Consider the following 19,267-nt stretch of genomic DNA (forward strand, 5'->3'; position numbering starts at 1 on the left):
GCATTTATCCCCACAAGTATATGGGCCCAGAACTCATCATGTGATTGGCAGCCTTTAAATTGTGCAGTACACTCAACTGTATATGCAGTAAAACTAATTTTATAAGGCCATCATTAACCTCCACACTGACCATAAGAAGTATCTTTCTAAGATCCATGGCATAGACTAGAATGTGGCTTTCAGTCCTTGAATAGCACAGTATATCCAACTGTAAGTGAAATAAGTATAAGCTGATATGACCATCACTTATCTCCACATTAACATATGACAAAGCCAGACATAACCACGGTATTTACCAGATAGTGACTAGCACCTCTTCAGTTGTATAGTGTCCCCGAATGTACAAGGATGATTTCTCTTTTTTTTTTTTTTTAAGATTTTATTTATTTGACAGAGAGAGACACAGCAAGAGAAGGAACACAAGCAGGGAGAGTGAGAGAGGGAGAAGCAGGTTTCCCGCTGAGCGGGGAGCCCGATGCGGGGCTCGATCCCAGGACCGTGGGATCATGACCTGAGCCGAAGGCAGACGCCCAATGACTGAGCCACCCAGGCGCCCCAAGGATAATTTATTTTCACACGACCATTATTTACCCCCACACTGAGCATATGAAGAGATTAGAAAGATCCATGGCATAGACTGGGATATGATTATCACCACTTCTTTCAGTGTACTTAAAATACATAGCACAGTCTAATTTCATGTGGCCAACACATACTTCCACATCGAATATATGACAAACCCAGAAAGATTCATGACATAGACTATAATATGAATAGAATCCCTTAAACTGTGGAGTATGTCCACATTTATTTTTACGAGACTGTCACTAACTACACCATATGATGGGTCAAGAAAGTTACATGGTATATAAAACATAAATGGCACCAACTGAGTTGTGCAGTGCAATTATCAGTACTTACCTCTATTTTGAGCATGTTAGGAATCCAGAAATAAACCTGGCATAGACTGATTTGAATGGCAACTTCTGAGTGTGCAGTACTCACAACTGAACATGGAATAAGTCTTCTGTTACGTGGCCATCTTTTACCTCCACAGTGAACATATAAAGAGTCCAGAAAGATCTCTGATTGCTTCTTGGCCTTTTGGCTAAGATTGAGTGCAGAAAAATCTGTGGAAAAGAGTAGAATGTGAATGCCCCCTTTAGCTGTGCAGTGCACCCAGCTGTATATGGAATGTCTACTTTCATGTAGTCATAACTTACCTTCATGTTCAGTACATAAAGAATTAAGAAAGATCCATGGTATAGACTGTGAGGTGATTAGTGCCCTTGGATCTGTCTAGTCTTTTCAACAATATATAGACTAAGCATATTTTTATGTCATTCACTAATTTACATTCACATATGAGTAGCTCTGAATAATTTATGGTGTAGACCATGGAAGAAATAGCATCCCTTCAGTTATTCAGTGCAGTGATCTGTACATGGTAGACCTCTTTCCAATATCTATCCATTCTTTCTTCTTCCCTGAATTCCCAAGTTCAGATTCCCAGAATTTTAGCCAGGTCAATAGACACCAAAATAAAGACAGTAGTTCTCAGCCTCCATTGTAACTAAGTGTGGCTATATAACTAAATTCTAGATCATGTGTGTAAGACATGGGAAACTCCCAGGAAGTGTCCTTAAAGGGAGGTAGATGCTCTTCTCCTTCCCCTCTTCCTGCAAATTTGAATGAGAATGTGATAGTTGAGGCTAAAGCAGTCATCTTGGAACATGAGGCAGAAGCTATGTGTTGAGGATAATGGAGCAACGAACTGGAATGACTCTGAACACTTAATGATTGTTGAGTCACTATATCAGCTCTGGACGGCTGCTTTTGACTACTGACTTGAAAGCTAACTTGCTTGGGGTTGCCTGGGTGGCCCAGTCGGTTAAGTGTCTGACTTCAGTTCAAGTCATGATCTTGGGGTCCTGGGATCGAGGCCCACGTTGGGCTCCCTGCTCAGTGGGGAATCTGCTTCTCACTCTCCCTCTGCCCCTACCCCCACTCATGAGTGTGCTCTCTCTCTCTCTCAAATAAATAAACAAATAAATCTTTTAAAAAAAAGAACGCTAACTTGCTTAAGCCATTAATTTAGGATAAGAGTTACACAAAGCCATTCCAAATTCCAACACACAATGGTTAATTTTATGTGTCAATGTGACTAGGCAATGGTATCCAACTGTTTGACCAAACACCAGCATAGATGTTGCGGAAGGTATTTTTTAGATGAGATTGACATTTAAAAAACTAGACTTTGAGTAAAGTAGATTATTCTCCATAATGTAGGTGGGCCTCATCCAAACAGTTGAAGGCCTTAAGAGAAAAGACCACCTTGAAGGAAGGAATTTTGCCTCCAGTTGGCCTTCCAATTTAAGACATTAATTTCTTGGTGGGATTTCCAGCTTGTCAGCCTGCCCTGCAGATTTAGGGCTTTCTAGCTCCTGCAACCATATGAGGAAATTACTTGAAATCTCTCTCTCTGAGAGAAAGATCTATTTATATACCTATGTCTATATATTCTGTTTCTCTGAAGAAACCCGACTTACACACCAACTAATTCAGTTTCTAATTTATTTCAGTTTAGTATAGCCTGTTTTTACAAGGTGACGGCAAATTTAAAGACCACTGAATGTTGTAGAGACCAGCTCTGAGCCAATAGTGTGACTTTTGAGCAAGCCGTTTTTTATCTCCAAAATTAGGCGCAGATAGGTAATAATTAGGTAGTAATACCCCACATTTATCACAGAAGTGCTTTGAGAACAAAACAGTTGTGTTGTTTGGAAAACAAATAAAGGCCTTTATGAAAATTCTCTTAAGGGTGCCTGGTTGACTCAGCTGGTTAAGCAACCAACTCTTGATTTCAGCTCAGTTCATAATCTCAGGATTGTGAGATAGAGCCCTGCACTGGGCTCCACACTGAACATAAAGTCTGCTTAAGAGTCTCTCTCTCCCCCTCTCTCTCTGCTCCTCCCCCCTGTGCACATGCACAGTCTCTTTCTCACTCTCTCGGAAAAAAGAAAATCCTCTTAAAAATTATAAAGTACTTAATAAATGTAAGACCACTATTTTTGACTTTGAAAACAAGTTACTTGTCAACTGTCAAGTAAAACAACTTATTAAACAGCTAAAAAGAACAGATTTTGCAGCTTGTAAAAGAGCAATCACTCTACTTTTAAGTGCTGCAATAAAAATTGGAAATGTATGTTTGCAAAATTCCATTCATAACTGGGGTATTTTGTCTTGTTATTGGATCTAATAGGATGGGGAATTGGTATACTATGTGCTCATGTCCAAATGCCCACCATCAGGATTTTAAGGTGTTTGGAGGTCTTGTCAAAATTGTATACCAAGATGCATGCCTTCTTCACCTCTACCTGGATCTTATCATCCGAATTTCACTAGCTAGAAAAGCATCCCTTGTCCTTGACCTGAATTGGAGCCTATGTTTCAGGACTGTTCCTATGACTTCCCTTTGTTATAAACAACCACTTTAAAAAACAAAACAAAAATTTTTCTCTTATATGATGTATTCCACATACATAATTATCAACATTTGGAGTTTTGCTGGGGCACCTGTGTGGCTCAGTCAGTTGAGCATCTGCCTCTTGATTTTGGCTCAGGTCATGATCTCAGGGTTGTGGAATCCAGCCCCACGTTGGGCTCCATGCTCAGTGGGGAGTCTGCTTCTCTCCCTCTCCCTCCTCCTCTCTCTCTCTCTAAAATAAATAAATAAATCTTTAAAAACATATTTGGAGTTTTACCTCACTGTCTTTTTTGCACCCCCAAACTCCTTTTATTACAGGGTTTTGATTATCTCTATCAAGACTCCAACCCTCCCTAACACAAACCATCTCCAAGCATCCTTCTGTTTGCCTTATTGGTTTCTGCCACATAAATGTCTTCATTATTTCTATTAAGTCTTCCTCGATATGCAGCCCCCCAAAACTGATTATGCCTTCATCACATGAAATCTCTTATTCCCTGGAATATATCACTCTTTGTCATCCCTCTTGCGTCTATCTATGTGTTTTTTCTTGCCTGTACATGTTTTGGATTACTGTAATACCTTTTTTTTATTATTAACATATAATGTGTTATTTGTTTTAGGGGTACAGGTCTGTGATTCATCAGTCTTACACAATACACAGCGCCCACCATACACATACCCTCTCCAATGTCCATCACCCAGCCACCCCATCCCTCCCACCCCCCACCACTCCAGCAACCCTCAGTTTGTTTCCTGAGGTTAAGAGTCTCTTACGGTTTGTCTCCCTCTCTAGTTTCATCTTGTTTCATTTTTTCCTCTCTTCCCCTATGATCCTCTGCCTTGTTTCTCAAATTCCACATATCAGTGAGATCATATGATACTTGTCTTTCTCTGATTGACTTATTTAGCTTAGCATAATACCCTCTAGTTCCGTCCACGTTGTTGTAAATGGCAAGATTTCATTCCTTTTGATGGCTGCATAATATTTCATTGTATATACACACCACATCTTCTTTATCCATTCATCCATCGATGGACATTTGGGCTCTTTCCGTAGTTTGGCTATTGTGGCTATTGTTATAAACACTGGGGTGAAGGTGCCCCTTCGGATCACTACATTTGTATCTTTGGGGTAAATACTCAGTAGTGCAATTGCTGGGTTGTATGGTAGCTCTATTTTCAACTTTTTGAGGAACCTCCATGCTGTTTTCCAGAGTGGTTGCACCAGCTTGCGTTCCCACCAGCAGTGTAGGAGGGTTCCCTTTTCTCCTCATCCTCGCCAACAAATGTTGTTTCCTGACTTAATTTTAGCCATTCTGACTGGTGTGAGGTGGTCTCTCATTGAAGTTTTGATTTGAATTTCCCTGGTGCCAAGTGATGTTGAACACTTTTTCATGTGTCTGTTGGCCATTTGGATGTCTTTTTTGCAGAAATGTCTGTTCATGTCTTCTGCCCATTTCCTGATTGGATTGTTCTTTGGGTGTTGAGTTTGATAAGTTCTTTATAGATTTTGGATAAACTGTAATATCTTTTAAGAGGACTCTCTTTTGTAGGAGAAATCTGGGTTTCACCTTGCTTAATCTTAGGTGTAATTGTCATTTTTGCTCTTCAGGCCATTCTTGCCATTGGAAAAAGGTCAAGGCTACCTCTTGAAAAGCAGTATTTTGAACAAACTGGCAACAATTTTGAAAATTAAGGTTTTTTGGGGGGGATAACAGACACACATGGTACAAAAGGGGGGAAGATCCCCCCCCCCCGCAAACTGGTGCAGCCGCTCTGGAAAACAGTACGGAGGTTCTTCAAAAAGGTAAAAGTAGAACGATCCTACAGTCTAGCAATTGCACAGCTGGGTATTTTCCCAAAGTACACAAAAATACTAATCCAAAGGGATACGTGCACCCTGATGTTTATAGCAGCATTATTTACAATAGCCAAATTATGGAAGCAACTCAAGTGTCCATCGACTGATGAGGAAAAAGAAGACGTGGTATACATATACAATGGAATATTATTCAGCCACACAAAAGAATGACATCTTGCCATTTGCAGTGACATGGATGGAGCTACAGAGTATAATGCTAAGTGAAATAAGTCAGAGAAACAAGTATCATGATTTCACTCACATGTGGAATTTAACAAAACAAATGAGCAAAGGAAAAAAGGAGAGAGACAGACAGACAGCTAAATCAAGAAATAGACTCTTAATGTAAAGAACTGACGGTTACCACAGAGAACGGGAATGAGGGGATGGGTTAAATAGGCGAAAGGCATTAAGGGGCACACTTACAAAGGTGAGCACTGAGTAATGGATAGAATTGATGAACCACTATATTGTACACCTGAAAGTAACATAGTTTATGTTAACTGGATCGGAATTAGGGGCATCTGGGTGGCTCAGTCAGTTAAATGTCTGCCTTCAGGTCAGGTCATGATCCCAGGGTCCTGGGATCGAGCCCCGCATTGGGCTCCGTGCTCAACGAGAAGCCTACTTCTCCCTCTGTCCCTCTCCCTTGCTCCTGCTCTCTGTCTGTCTCTCAAATAAATAAATAAAAATCTAAAAAAACTATGTTGGAATAAAAAAAAAAACAGGAAGGGGGTATACTGCACACACATTATTCAAGTCCTGTTTTTCATTTAACAATATATCTTGAAGATTGTTTTATATCAATAGACATACAATGGTTTCATTAAGTAAATGTATTACACTCCATTATGTAGATGAACCATAATTTATCCTATTCCTTATTGGAAGACACTTGGGTAATTTCCAATTTCTTGCTATTATAAACAGTGCTACAACTTTTTGGATATACCTACACACTGAAAATTGGATAAATTATAAATGAACCATAATTTATCCAATTCCTCATTGGGAGACACTTGGGTAATTTCCAATCTTTTGCTAGTATAAAAAAAATGCTACAATGGATATTCCTATACACACATCATTTCCCACACATGTGAAGATATCTCTGATAAATAACTAAGACTAAAACTACCTTGTCAGAGGGTTTGTGTAATTAAATTTTTTATAGGTATCTCTGAGCATTGACCTAAGGGAGAATGGAATCACTTTCCAGTTCCAATTTACATGTCTTTGATTACAGTGAAGTTGAGTATCTTCTCTCCCCACATTTTACAAGGACTTCATGTCAATTGTTTCATCTGATATCCAGATGCAACCTTCCCGACTGTGAACAAACTCTTCAGTGTTCTAGAATATCATCCTCTCTTCAGTGTTCCCTCAAGGCTGGGTGCTCCCAGGCTGGAGGGTCCCTAGTAGTGAGACCCAGATGGTAGAGCACCACCATTGCTTCTGTCTTCAGCATTTCCTGTCTTCTGATTCACTGATGGTTATCTCAGTTTTTTCCAGCCAAGGGCTATAGTATTTTCAGCCTGTTGTGGAAGGAGACCATTAGAAATTCCTTCTAGGGGCGTCTGGGTGGCTCAGTCGTTAAGCGTCTGCCTCTGGCTCAGGTCGTGATCATGGGGTCCTGGGATCGAGCCTGGCATCAGGCTCCCTGCTCGGCGGGAAGCTTGCTTCTCCCTCTCCCACTCCCCCTGTTTGTGCTCCCTCTCTCGCTGTGTCTCTCTCTGTCAAAAAAAAAAAAAAAATTCCTTCTATTCATCTTGGCTAGCCAGGATTTTGACTCTCTGCATTGGTCAGTCTGAGAAGCAGAACTACTAGATTTCTTACACACACACACACACACACACACACACACACACATGCACACACACAATTTGGTATTACATATAATTAGAATATTATATATAATCTGTATGTTATATACGATATTGTATGTATTATGTATTTATTACAGGGATTTGACCTTATCCAACTGTGGGAGCTAGTTAAAAAAATCTACATAAGTCTGTTGTTTCCAAGGCTGTTGATGCAGGAGCCTGAAGGCTCAGGCAGGAAGTTGGGAAGGAAACAAACATGAGTGAGCTGGAACCTCTGAGGCTAAACTGGGACCTGGGAAGGTAGACTGGAATTCTTGCTAGTCTCCCATAGCCTTGAAGTCTCCAACCTTGATGATGGGGCTGTTCCGAAGGAAAAGCTGGTGCCTTTTGCAGAGTTAAACACACAGTTGGCCTGGGTGTCCGAGAAGCTAGGGGGAGGAGGTGACAGAGGTTGGAAGGGCTGCAGACCCTGCTGTTGCCACAGGCCAAGTGGGCAATCCAGCAGATCGGTGATGCGTGTGTGAGTGGCACCAGCACCTCACGCCCCACTCCAGCCTTCTGAATTCAAGAGAAAATGACTGCGATTCTCCTTCCATCTTGTGATGAACAATGCACAGAATGTCTAATGATTCCAGCCACATGGGAACTCTGCAGGGAAAGAAGTTCTGGGAAATGTAGTTTCAGCTTACCTAAGTTGACACACTACAAATCCTCTACACGCTCCCAAAGTAGCCTGCTCATTCAGGTTTATGCTTCTTGCATTTGGGGACCTGGATCAAACTGTCTGCTGTACTTAAGCAGCTGTTCTCACCAATTCTCATCTTGGGGCTGTATCAATTCGTTTTTACTATGTAACAAACCACTGCAACCCTTCGTGGTCTAAAACAACAAACTCTTATTTATGATTTCTCATGATTATGTGTGCCAGTGGGCAGTTGTTCCTCCCTCAGCAGGCTGTGCTGGAGGCAGAGTGGTCTCGGATGTCACCGCTTACTGGTAGTGGTCCACCTGTTGTGCACATGACCTCAGCTGTGATGGTTTCTATCTGCTCCGCTAGGCATCACCTCATTACCTGAGATGGTACTGGCTTTGCCTCTCCTGCCGAGCGAAGGCTTCTAGCATCCCTTCCACAAGCGTAAATGTACATCCAGCTCTTCATTTTTTTGAGTCTTGACCGGGACTTCGCGTAAGTTTATCACCTGTCATCTCAAGGTCTTCCTCTTTAGTACTCTTGTGGGTATCTGTTGCCCACAAAAACACTGCAGGTTGGTACCTAGACCCTAACACATATGGGGAGGTCCCCACTCCATAATACTGCTGTTTGCATCAGGTGAACTTGCTTCATGCTGTAAACCCTCAAGGTATCAACATACCATCGCATTCTCTGTAATCCTTTAAGTACCAAAGCCAGGTGATTTTTACATGCAGAAGTGGGGAAAACGTCCACTCTCTCCCAGACAACGTTTATCTCCTGGACATTGACCCAGACCTGCTTGAGCCTCTGTGCCAACATTTCCTTTCAAAAGCAGTGCCTCAGCTTCTGTCTCTAGGCCATGTTCTCAGTGGTAATCATGAGTCCAGGGGCAAGAAACCTACAGCGGGGACAAACGTCAGGCTGTCCTTTTCATTCCCTGATGGTACCCTTGTACAAAGAGTCCCCCTGGTCCTACCAGTTTATCAGGTAAGCCTGACCCCAACTCAAGTGAAGGCTGGAGTCATGGCTCCACAGGCCTGCTAGGTCCTTCCCAGTGAGGGTACCTACCCTACTTTCAGGACCCTTCCTCTTCTGTTTCCCTTCCATTCACCCCCACCTTATCCCCCCACCTCCAGGTCTTTGTGCTCTAAATCCAGTCAATTATTGGCTATTCCCTCATTGTGCATCAGTTTTATCTCCTTAATTTTACCCATGCTGCTCTTTCCCCTTGGGATATTCTTTTACCAATTTCTACTTGGAGATTTCTTCTTTATTCTTCCCAACTCAGCTCCCATGTTTATTCACCTGTCAAATTTTCCTCAAGGCTTTTGGCCATAACTAATTACTCCAGTAGCACCTTTTAAATAATTTCTCTATTCAAGTATTTATGGTATTCGGACTCGAAACTATTTATGACTCAACCTTGGCAAGTCTCTAACTGGGAAGTCAAACACAAACAGTTGCTTGATGGTAGGAGCTCTCTCCCAGCCTCTGCCACAAAGGTTAAGGTAAACAAACAAACAAAAAAACCTAAGATGGCAACGACTGAATAAAGAAGGAATGATGTAGAAGACAAGAGCTACATGGCAATGCCAAGGGTGAGGGCACATGCAAATGCTAAGTGTTGTCCTGGTTCTGGGGGTGACATGTAATTTCAGACTAAGGGGGTGTGCTGGAATCCTTGACTTCCTGGACAAGGTGCTTTGATGAAGGTACATTCAAAGGTTCTCAAGTTCTCAAAACCAGAACTTGTCTCAATCTAGGCAGTTAGCTGAAGGTATGTGTACACCAGGTACTAGGGACGTCCTAGGGGATCCTGAAATGAGAGTATCCTGAGGTCTTGGATCTCAGAGGTTTGAGGATGTCCGGATAGACACAAAGCAGTGCCTTGTGGGTGTATATTTATAGTAAGAAATGAGGCACATGATTTGTAATATGAAAGGGATAAATAATAGAAAACAGTTCAAGCCTTAAACAGGCAGCTATTAGAAAGATACATATGGAAATGTGTCTGATACATTTCTGGTCTCTTTCCCTGCCTTTTTACCCATGTCTTGAATTTCTATAATTGCATTTTTTATGTGTGGCAATATTCCAATCATTTTTTTAGGAGTTTGTTTTTTAGAGTGGCTGTAGGTTTATGGCAAAATTAAGCAGAAGGTACAAAGATTTCCCATTTACTCCCTGCCCCCACGCAAGCTCATTTTATTTTCCACTTTATTATTTTTCAAGAATTAAATCATAGAAACCTCAAATAAGTAAAAAGCGAGGGGAAGAACGTCTTTTCAAGATAATCACTCTTAATTTTTTGATAGTTACCCTTATGCAGATAAACCTTTCTCTTAATAATCTTGCTTATAACATAAATGAGTGGAAAATAACTTGCCTCACACACTATAACTTTTTTAAAGATTTACTCTCTTCTGTAGAAAAGGTAACAGACACACATAATCCAAGTCTCAAACGTCACCAAAGGGCATATAGCTTTTTCCATATCCTCCCAGAGATAATTTATGTATTTAGAAATATACTTATTTTTTCCCCACAAATGGTAGCACACCTCAAACCTTACACAACATCTTGCTCGTTGTGTAACTTACACCAGATCTTGGAAGTCTATTACATTTCAATTCACTGAAATTTTCAATGTTTTGGCTAGGTGGCAAGAACTAATAAAGTTGAGGATCTCTCTTTTCGAATAAGACTAATTAAGACAATTAAACAAATTAAGAGAGGGATGCCTGGGTGGCTCAGTCGGTTTTAAACCTCTGACTCTTGATTTTGGCTCAGGTCATGATCTCAGAGTTGTGAGATCAAGCCCCGCATCAGGCTCTGTGCTCAACGTGGTCTGCTTGTCCCTCTCCCTCTGCTCTTTCCTCTGCACACGTGCGCTCTCTCTCAATAAATAAAAAAGTTAAAAAAAAAAAGTTAAGAGAAGCTCATGCCTGTTGAATGATACTGAGAACTGCTAATACCAAGAGGCACAGAGAATGGGGAAAGAATGAGAACTATGGAGTGGGTGGTAAGAGCTGGCCAGAGGCTGGGAAATGGTGGGGAAGGAGTTACCCCTTTCTGGCTGGGAAGAAAGGGGGCTGAGGAGAATGGGTGTGGCGCTAGAGATAGGAAGGGAAAGAGAAATTTCGGGAGAAGAATGAGCAAGAACTACTGAAATCCTGAGGAACTGGTGGACTCTCAAGGTCAGTCTGTGCCTGTTTTGTGAGGCCCTGCCGGAGCTGCCTTCTTTATCATGCTGGGACACAAGCCAGGAGGCAATCAACCTCCCCTCTCCTGAGACTCTTTTCCTGTTCTCTCAGGGATCCAGGACCCTCACTCAGTATGCTTCGTAGCACAGCGCTATACTTCCCACTTTTCACAGATTCTGTTCTTTGCTGAGAGGTGAGAAGACTGGGAGAATTAATGCCCGCTCCATGTTGTTATCTAAGGGAGCAAGTCTTCTGCCAATCCTCTAAGGGGCCTAGGCTACACTTTGTGTTAAAATTCTTGGGTTGGGGCAAGGATTTCTGCATATGCCCCAGGATAGCCCTTCAAAAAATATACTGAATAGAATTAATGAGAAAAAATAAATGAGAAGATAGAAATGCGGTTAGGTTCCCAGGCTAGGAAAAACAGCTCATTTCGGCAGACTGGGAAGTGGAGGCTATGTGAAGAAAATACAGATCAGAACCACTAAGTGTAGCAATACTTGTAGGGTAAAGAGCTTTCTGACCCCTCGAGGCAGCTCTAAATGGGAGAGTAGATCCTTCAGGTTCCCAGTTTCAGGTGGAGTCCCTCTGGGCAGGGCCTGGAATTCTAGGGTTGGGGAATAAAAACCCTAATGGGAAGTGGGAAAGCTTTAGGAGGGAGAAGGCCGCATCAGGTTTGGAGCTGAGGGGCCGTAGTGGGCAGGAGGGAAGGGATGAGCCTGTGGGAAGAAAAGTTCGTGTACAGAAGACAGGTCGGTCATCTCTTCCTTTCTCCTATTACTGGGCAATTCCGGTGGGTGATAAGCAGAGACTGAAACCTCATGGGGAGGAGGGCATCCGTGGAAAAGTTGGTTCTTAGTTACTGAACGAGATTTTCTCTTCCTTGCTTTCTTGCAGGTAGATGGCGCCCACTCCGGGAGGCTTTCCTGCCCCCCCAGGCCCTTCCTGCCCTATAGAGACCCTCTGCCCCGCCCTGCTCTGATGTGAGAAGGCAAGGCTGGTAGAAGACCTGTTCCCGAGGGAGGCATTTTCTTGAGCACACAGGGACAGGAGCAAGTGGGGGGCAGCCTGTCTGCGTTTTCATGCTTTTTCATAGATAAAAGCAAATAACCTTTCTTTCTAGGCGAGGGGTCTCCCATTGGCTGGAGAAGTGGAGTCCCACTTCAGAAAAAGAGCTCTTGCCTTGGAAGTTAACACAGAAAGCCATTTTAGTGGATTGAGTAACAATACTGCTGCCATTATTTTTAGAAAAAGGAAATAAACCCCAAGAGGACTAATTCTTGAGGTGGTAAATGGTAAAGGAAATGGTTCTCTTGTTACACCCATGAGGGTTCCAGTGCCCTGGCCTTCTCCAGGAACAGGTGCGCTCTTCAACGGGTGTCTGTCATATGCTCAGTATGACATAGACCACATCATTTTCCCATCTGCACCCTGGGTCACCACATCCTGATCTTGAAAAGCTGAAATGTAAACTGAACTATGCTCCTTTTAGGACTCGAAGTGATTTATGTGAATTAACTTCTTGCCTAAATTTCCATACACTGAAGGTTTTTCTACACGTGCTTTTGCCTCGTCTTGAGGAAATGAAACATATAAACCAAGATTTGTTGATCATATGCTATTTTATATGTCAAGAGGCAAAATATTTGTTTCATGTATTTGTTTCATATATATAATTTTAGGTTTCTCAGTGTTTTTAATTAGGGGATGTTTTAGCAAAAGATTTTTTTTTTAAAGATTTAGAGGGGGGGAGGGGCAGAGGGAGGGACTCTTCAAGCAGACACCTTGTTGAGCTCGAGCACGGAGCCCAACTCAGGGCTCAATCTCACCACCCTGAGATCATGACCTGAGCCAAAACCAAGAGTCGGATGCTTAACTGACTGAGCCACCCAGGTGCCCCAGCAAAATGGTTCTGGAAGTCAGTCTTCTTGGGTTAAAATCCTAGCTCCGTAGTTATTAGCTCTGTGTCTCTGGAAAAGCTAAGGAACTTCCCTGGGCCTCTGTTTCCTCACATTTAAAATAAGGCTAATCTGTGCCCTGTTGGGAGGATGAAATAAGTTAATACATTTCAAATTTTGAGAATGGTTTTTACTCATATATATATATGTATTTGAAGATTTTATTTATTTATTTGAGAGAGAGAAAATGAGAGATAGAGAGCACGAGAGGGAAGAGGGTCAGAGGGAGAAGCAGACTCCCTGCCGAGCAGGGAGCCCGATGTGGGACTCGATCCTGGGACTCCAGGATTATGACCTGAGCCGAAGGCAGTCGCTTAACCAACTGAACCACCCAGGTGCCCTACTTACATTTTTTTCTGAGAATAGTTTTTAGAGCCTAGTAAGTGTTCATTAAGTCTTATACCTGCCATTCAAGCCCAGAATAGTTCAATAGAAGGAAGGGCAAGAGAACAAGCTTAAAATCACCAAGATCTAGATTTTCATCTAAATTCTTGGTCCTTGTTTCATCCAGAAAATTATTGAACCATTCTGAGCTTCAATTTCCTTATTCGTGAAATGGGAATAACACTATCTACTGTGTGAATGTTACCATGAGGCGTAAATAAAATAATGAAATAACTATGTGTGGTAGATATTCTCGTCTCAGCAATATAAATGTAAATGAATGCTCCACCTGCCCTACCCAAATCCCCTATTAACACTGCTTTCTGGTCTTCTAGGTCAGCAGTTTTCAAAGTACAGTCCCCAAGACCCTTCCAGGGAGACCAGGAGGTCGAAACCATTTTTTTATAATAACGCTAAGAGGCTATCTGTGCTTTTCACTGTATTGACATTTGCACTGAATGTGCAATAGCAATAAAAAGAATTCTGGCTCCTTAGCACAAATCGAGGCAGGGGCACCCTGCTCTCTATCAGTAGTCATTTTATTCTTCCCCACCACACGATGACAGTAAAAAAAAAAAAAAAAGTTGTTGAATTCAAGAATGTCCTTGATGAAGCTGCACAAAAGATTAATTTTATTAAGTCTTGATGCTTGAGTAGATTTTAAAAAATTACCTGGAATGAAACATGAAGCACACATAAAGCACCTTTTCTGCGTACTGAAGGAGAATTGATGCCTTCAGGATAAGTCCGTGAGTTGCAAGCTGAACTAGCAGCTTTTCTCATGAAACACCATTTTTACGTGAAAGAACAATGGACAAACTATGGCTATTCAGACTTGGAATTTTGGCAGACATTTTCTGGAAAATGAATAGAGTCTGTCACTTCGAGGAAAACAACTGATCATATATGTTGCCTATGATAAAAATTCAAGTTTTCAAATGGAAATTAAAATTTTAGAAAAGTTGATCCACCATTATCATCTAGCCAGCTTCTCAACACTTAAGGTCTTTCTGTTGAGACTGTGATATTAATGTGATTTTTTGATATTATACAATATGAAATGTGCCAGCATTAGGAAGAACCGCAAAACTCAGTAGTTTTTCAAATGACCAATGCATATTACAAAATCATGCCTGAGTAAAAGATACATTCCAAGTATAAGATACACTAATGGATTTTAATGGAACAGGGCATGAAAAGTTCATTGATACAGTTTCAAACTTCACATAAAAAACCTGTACAAAGTTAGCCCTTAATGAATTATGGTGTGTGTTAAAGAAGGATCTCCACCATTATCTGAAAAGCCTATTAAAATACTCTTTCCTTTTTCAACTGCTTATTTCCAAGAGGCTGGATTTCCTTCATATACTTCAATTTGAAGTCTTTAAACAAAACAACATAGTTGGATTAAATCCAGAATCTAGCTGTCCTCTATAAGCCAACATTAAGGAGATGGACAAAAATAGAAAATGACTCTACTCCTCTCAATGGTTTTGGAAAATAAATTTTTCTTTAAAATCATTTTATATTACTACTTAATGAGTCTATTATGATTTTTCATAATTGTCGTTCTTAAATGAGTACATACTAAGAATTTTCCTTAGTTTTAATTTCTATTGCGAGAAATATCAATATAATCCACCTAAACGAAAGCTCTTTGGTATCCTCACTCCTTTTTAGGTGTACAAAGGAATCCCGACACCAAAACATTTGACAACTACTGCTTTGGACTATCACTTCTGAGCACTGGAATAGCTGTACACTAGAATCACCTGTGAAACTTTTCAGATACACCAGTGCCTGGCCCCACCCCTAGATAAATTAAATCAGAAAATAGTTTAAACCTATTGCCCTAGTGTTTTCCCAACTTGTCCAGACATAAAATTCATCTGAGACTGGTGTTAAATGCAGCAGTCCCAGGTCCCTTTCTAAATTTCATGAACCCTATCTCTGGGAGAAGTGACTGGGAAATATGCCTGTTTTATAAGAACCTCAGTTGACGTTTTTTTTTTTTTTTTTTAGATTTATTTATTTGAGAGAAAGAGCGCGCACAAGCAGGATGACAGGTGGAGGGAGGGAGGGAGATTCTCAAGCAGACACCCTGCTGAGCATGGAGCCCTATGCAGACTCCCATCTCCAGACCCTGAGATCGTAACCTGAGCCCAAATCAAGAGTCAGATGCTTAACCGACTGAGCCACCCAGGCGCCCCATCTCAGGTGACTTTTAAAATGAGACAACTTTGGAAAACACCCCACTGTTCTCTTCCCACCCTCCTCATTCTTGATGGCAGGCTAGCTAAGGCTTAAGTTGTTAAGGAAGGCATTACTTGCCTAAGTTCAACCTGCCAAGTTTGGAGTGCACACCTTAAAACTTCCCCTGGGAAATTACCTTCTAATGTGAGGTGTTGCATGCAAAAATGACTTTAGAATGTAAAAGTACAAAGACAGAGTAGTTAATTATTTGACAAGGTACTATTCTTGTATGGAGGGACTTTTCTCCCAGGTCACTCAAGTTTCACACAGTTCTGTGGGAAGTACTTCCTAATTTGGGTTAGGTGAGTGAATTCCGCACACAGCGCTGACGCCTCAGCTCTAGTGTGTGGAGGGGGGACTGGCAAGAACCAGTTTTTCTTGACTTGATTGTCTTGTACCTGGGATAAAAGCTTTGTCAATACAACAATGTCATTTCCTCATGAATTTTAAGGAGGCAAACATATCGAGAGAGGGGTTCAAATGGATTACCTTGGAGCGCAGACTGGAGAGTGGTTTATGGGAATTACTGTGGAGAAGTGAAACTTGCCTCAAGAGAACACGCCCTCAAATTCCTACTTTTTATCTTTGGGTAAAACAGGAAGAAGGCACTGCCAGTACTGAATAGTAATTTCCTGTCTGCGCCACCAGAGTTCATTCTTTTTCCTGGTCACAGAGACATAGAAATCACTCCACTCTGAGTGAGCGGAGGTAGAAATTGAACCTTGGTAGTTTTCCTGTGCTAAATGACTAATGCCTGGCTCTCATAATAAATGTTCAGTAACAGTAGTGATCACCTGTCTAGAGCTCAATGCCAAAAAGATACAAAAATATTAATAATTCTATACAGAACATTTAACTTGTGTTCAACAAAGCTCATACCGCATATTGGCAAAAACCCCTAAGAAAAACTTAGTACTGCCAGAAAAGATAACCATAAGGCCGAAAACAGTATTTCCCTCTGGGGAGTGGAAATGAAGGGGCTAGGGGAGGAGACTTTTTTTTATAGCTCTCTACCATACGTTATTTTAACCATGAGTAGCTATAGACTTTTTTTAAATGACACATTGACATTTTGAATTACATAATCATACAAGTGGAGCCCTTGAAGGAACCTTGGAGACTCCTTTCTCCCCCTCAACCCCAACCCTCTGCAAAGGTCCAACTTCCTCTTCACTATTATCTACAATTGGCCTTGGTTGGAATGCTGACAATTCTCCTCCATCAAGGCATACCCATACTGTCTTTTGAATATGGGTTGGCCCTGTGATTTCCTTTGATCAATGGGATCTTAGCAACTGTGCCACGGGCAGAAGCTTAAAAACCACTGGTTCACTGGGGCCTCCACTTTGGTGCCCTTCTCATTGTGCAGCTTGTTGATGATGAGAGACAAAAGCCCATTCGTACTCGGTGCCCTAACCAACCACTAGACATGTTGGCAAGGCCACCTGGGGCTGCCATCTGATTCTCCTACTGACCAGACACTTCAACAACCCCAGCTGAGATCAGCTGAGCCTCGCCCAGACCCGAAGAAGCCTCGGACAGAACTGGGAACTAAATCAATGGTGGTTGTTTTAAGTCTCAAAATTTTGGCATGGTTTGTTATGCAGCAATTGGTAACTGATACAGTCTTCAAATGATGAGTTCTCTGCTCTAATCACATAGGTCCATTCAATCTCCACCTCAAACCACTGTTCATACACTCTTGTTCATACCCTTTCCCTAAATGTGCTATCTTCAGTTTTTATCCAAGACCCATCTCTCTTCTTTGAAGATATTCTCAATTCCTCTACTTCTCCATGACCAAGAGCTTTCTTTTCTAAACTCTTGAAATATGCTTTCTGTTAAGTGTGCTAGTGCTAGATTTTGATTTCTATTGGCAATATTTCCATAGTTTAATACAAGGGAGATTAATGAGAGTTAATCCAAAGTAATTCTATAAAAATATGTTGAGTAATCTTTTCCCTTTCCAATTTTATTATTAAACTCAATATTCTATATTTCCGTGATCCTTGCACACTTAAAAAACTGTTATCTTTTTATGTGTATGCCCAGTTTCTGCCATTATATTGTTTTTTTTCTGCCTTTGCATTGTTGACTTCCCAAGGGTAGAAATGCTTCCCTCTTTCTCCCGAAGTGCTCTGTACAAGACTTTTTATGTAACCTACACACAATAGCGCTCTGGCTTTGGAGTCAGAAAAGCCTGAGTCCAAATCCCTGGCACCTATTAGCTGGGTGACCTTGGCAAAAGAATTTCTCTGAAAGCCAACCTTTGCTTATTTAAAAAATATTTACTTGACAGTTATTTTGAGGATTAAAAGACAATTTAAACTTTCTAGTTAGTATTGCACACATAATGGTCACGCTACAAGTAAAAACTTTGGCTAGAAATATAAGCCTCATGTTAAGGTGCCTTAAAACCTGGCAACACAAAGCGTGGTCGGCTGCTCATGAACAGCATGGTCATGCCCTGCGAGACTACTAGAAAGAGAGAAGGTCAGGCCCCACTCCAGACCTACTGAATGTGGATTTTGACAAGATTCCCAGGTGATTTGTATGCATGTTAAAATTTGAGAAGTACTTCCTTAAAAGACCTTAAAGTCAAGAGTCCTGTAAATTGATTTAACATGATATCTGGGCAATTAAGCACTCATATCAACTGGATTAGATGCTCATCTAATCTCATTATTTGGTGAGAATTTCTGATAATGAGCCCCCAAAAGAAAGCTTGGATCATCATCCACATCACAGTAGTTCCTCCCAGAGAGCTGATATAAAGGATTTCTTTTTTTAAAAATGTTTTATTTATTTATTCATGAGAGTCAGAGAGAGAGAGAGAGAGAGAGAGAGAGAGAGAGAGAGAGAGAGAGAAGCAGGCTTCCCGCTGAGCAGGGAGTCCCATGCGAGACTCGATCCCCGAAGGCAGATGCTTAACTATCTGAGCCACCCAGGTGCCCCTAAAGGATTTCTTTATCTAAACTTCAAAACCAATTAATTAATTTCTGCTAAATGTGAGTGCAGAGGGACTTATAGTTTTAAAACTTATCTTGAAAGTTTTTTTGTTTTTTGGTTTTTGGTGGGTTTTTTTTGGTAGCCTCAAACATCTTTCTTTTCATCTCTGGGAGTTAGAGAACAAGGGAAAGACTTAAAGAGAAATTACTTTGTTGTTGTAAATGGTACCTGTAAATAGAAGTTGCTTAAACAAAGCTAGCTCTTAAATCCATAATCCGACATAGGCATTACTTCAAATTTTACCCTACAGGGACAAGAACCAAAGGAGGGTTGGCTGTGGCAAGTAGGAGACAGAGATGGAAAATTTTCACCCCAGAAGGCTCTCCACAAAGGGAGGAAATCTGGAGACTTCAGGGCTCAACAGCACTGTTTTCACTTCCCTGTTGCTTGTGAAATGATATTATTTGGACTGAAGTTCTAGTGTCTCCTCCATAGGCCTCACGTGCTCCTGGCTGCCTTTATAAACATGAGTCAGTACAATGGCATGATAAAAATAGAATCAAGGGGTGTGTGTGGGGGGGCTAAGAACACGCATGCCAAAGAGAATGTCAATTTTTAAACATCTGGAACTTTCTCTGGGGTGCTAGAA

This window comes from Zalophus californianus, chromosome X (genome assembly GCF_009762305.2).
Source record: "Zalophus californianus isolate mZalCal1 chromosome X, mZalCal1.pri.v2, whole genome shotgun sequence".
Classification (NCBI taxonomy): domain Eukaryota; kingdom Metazoa; phylum Chordata; class Mammalia; order Carnivora; family Otariidae; genus Zalophus; species Zalophus californianus.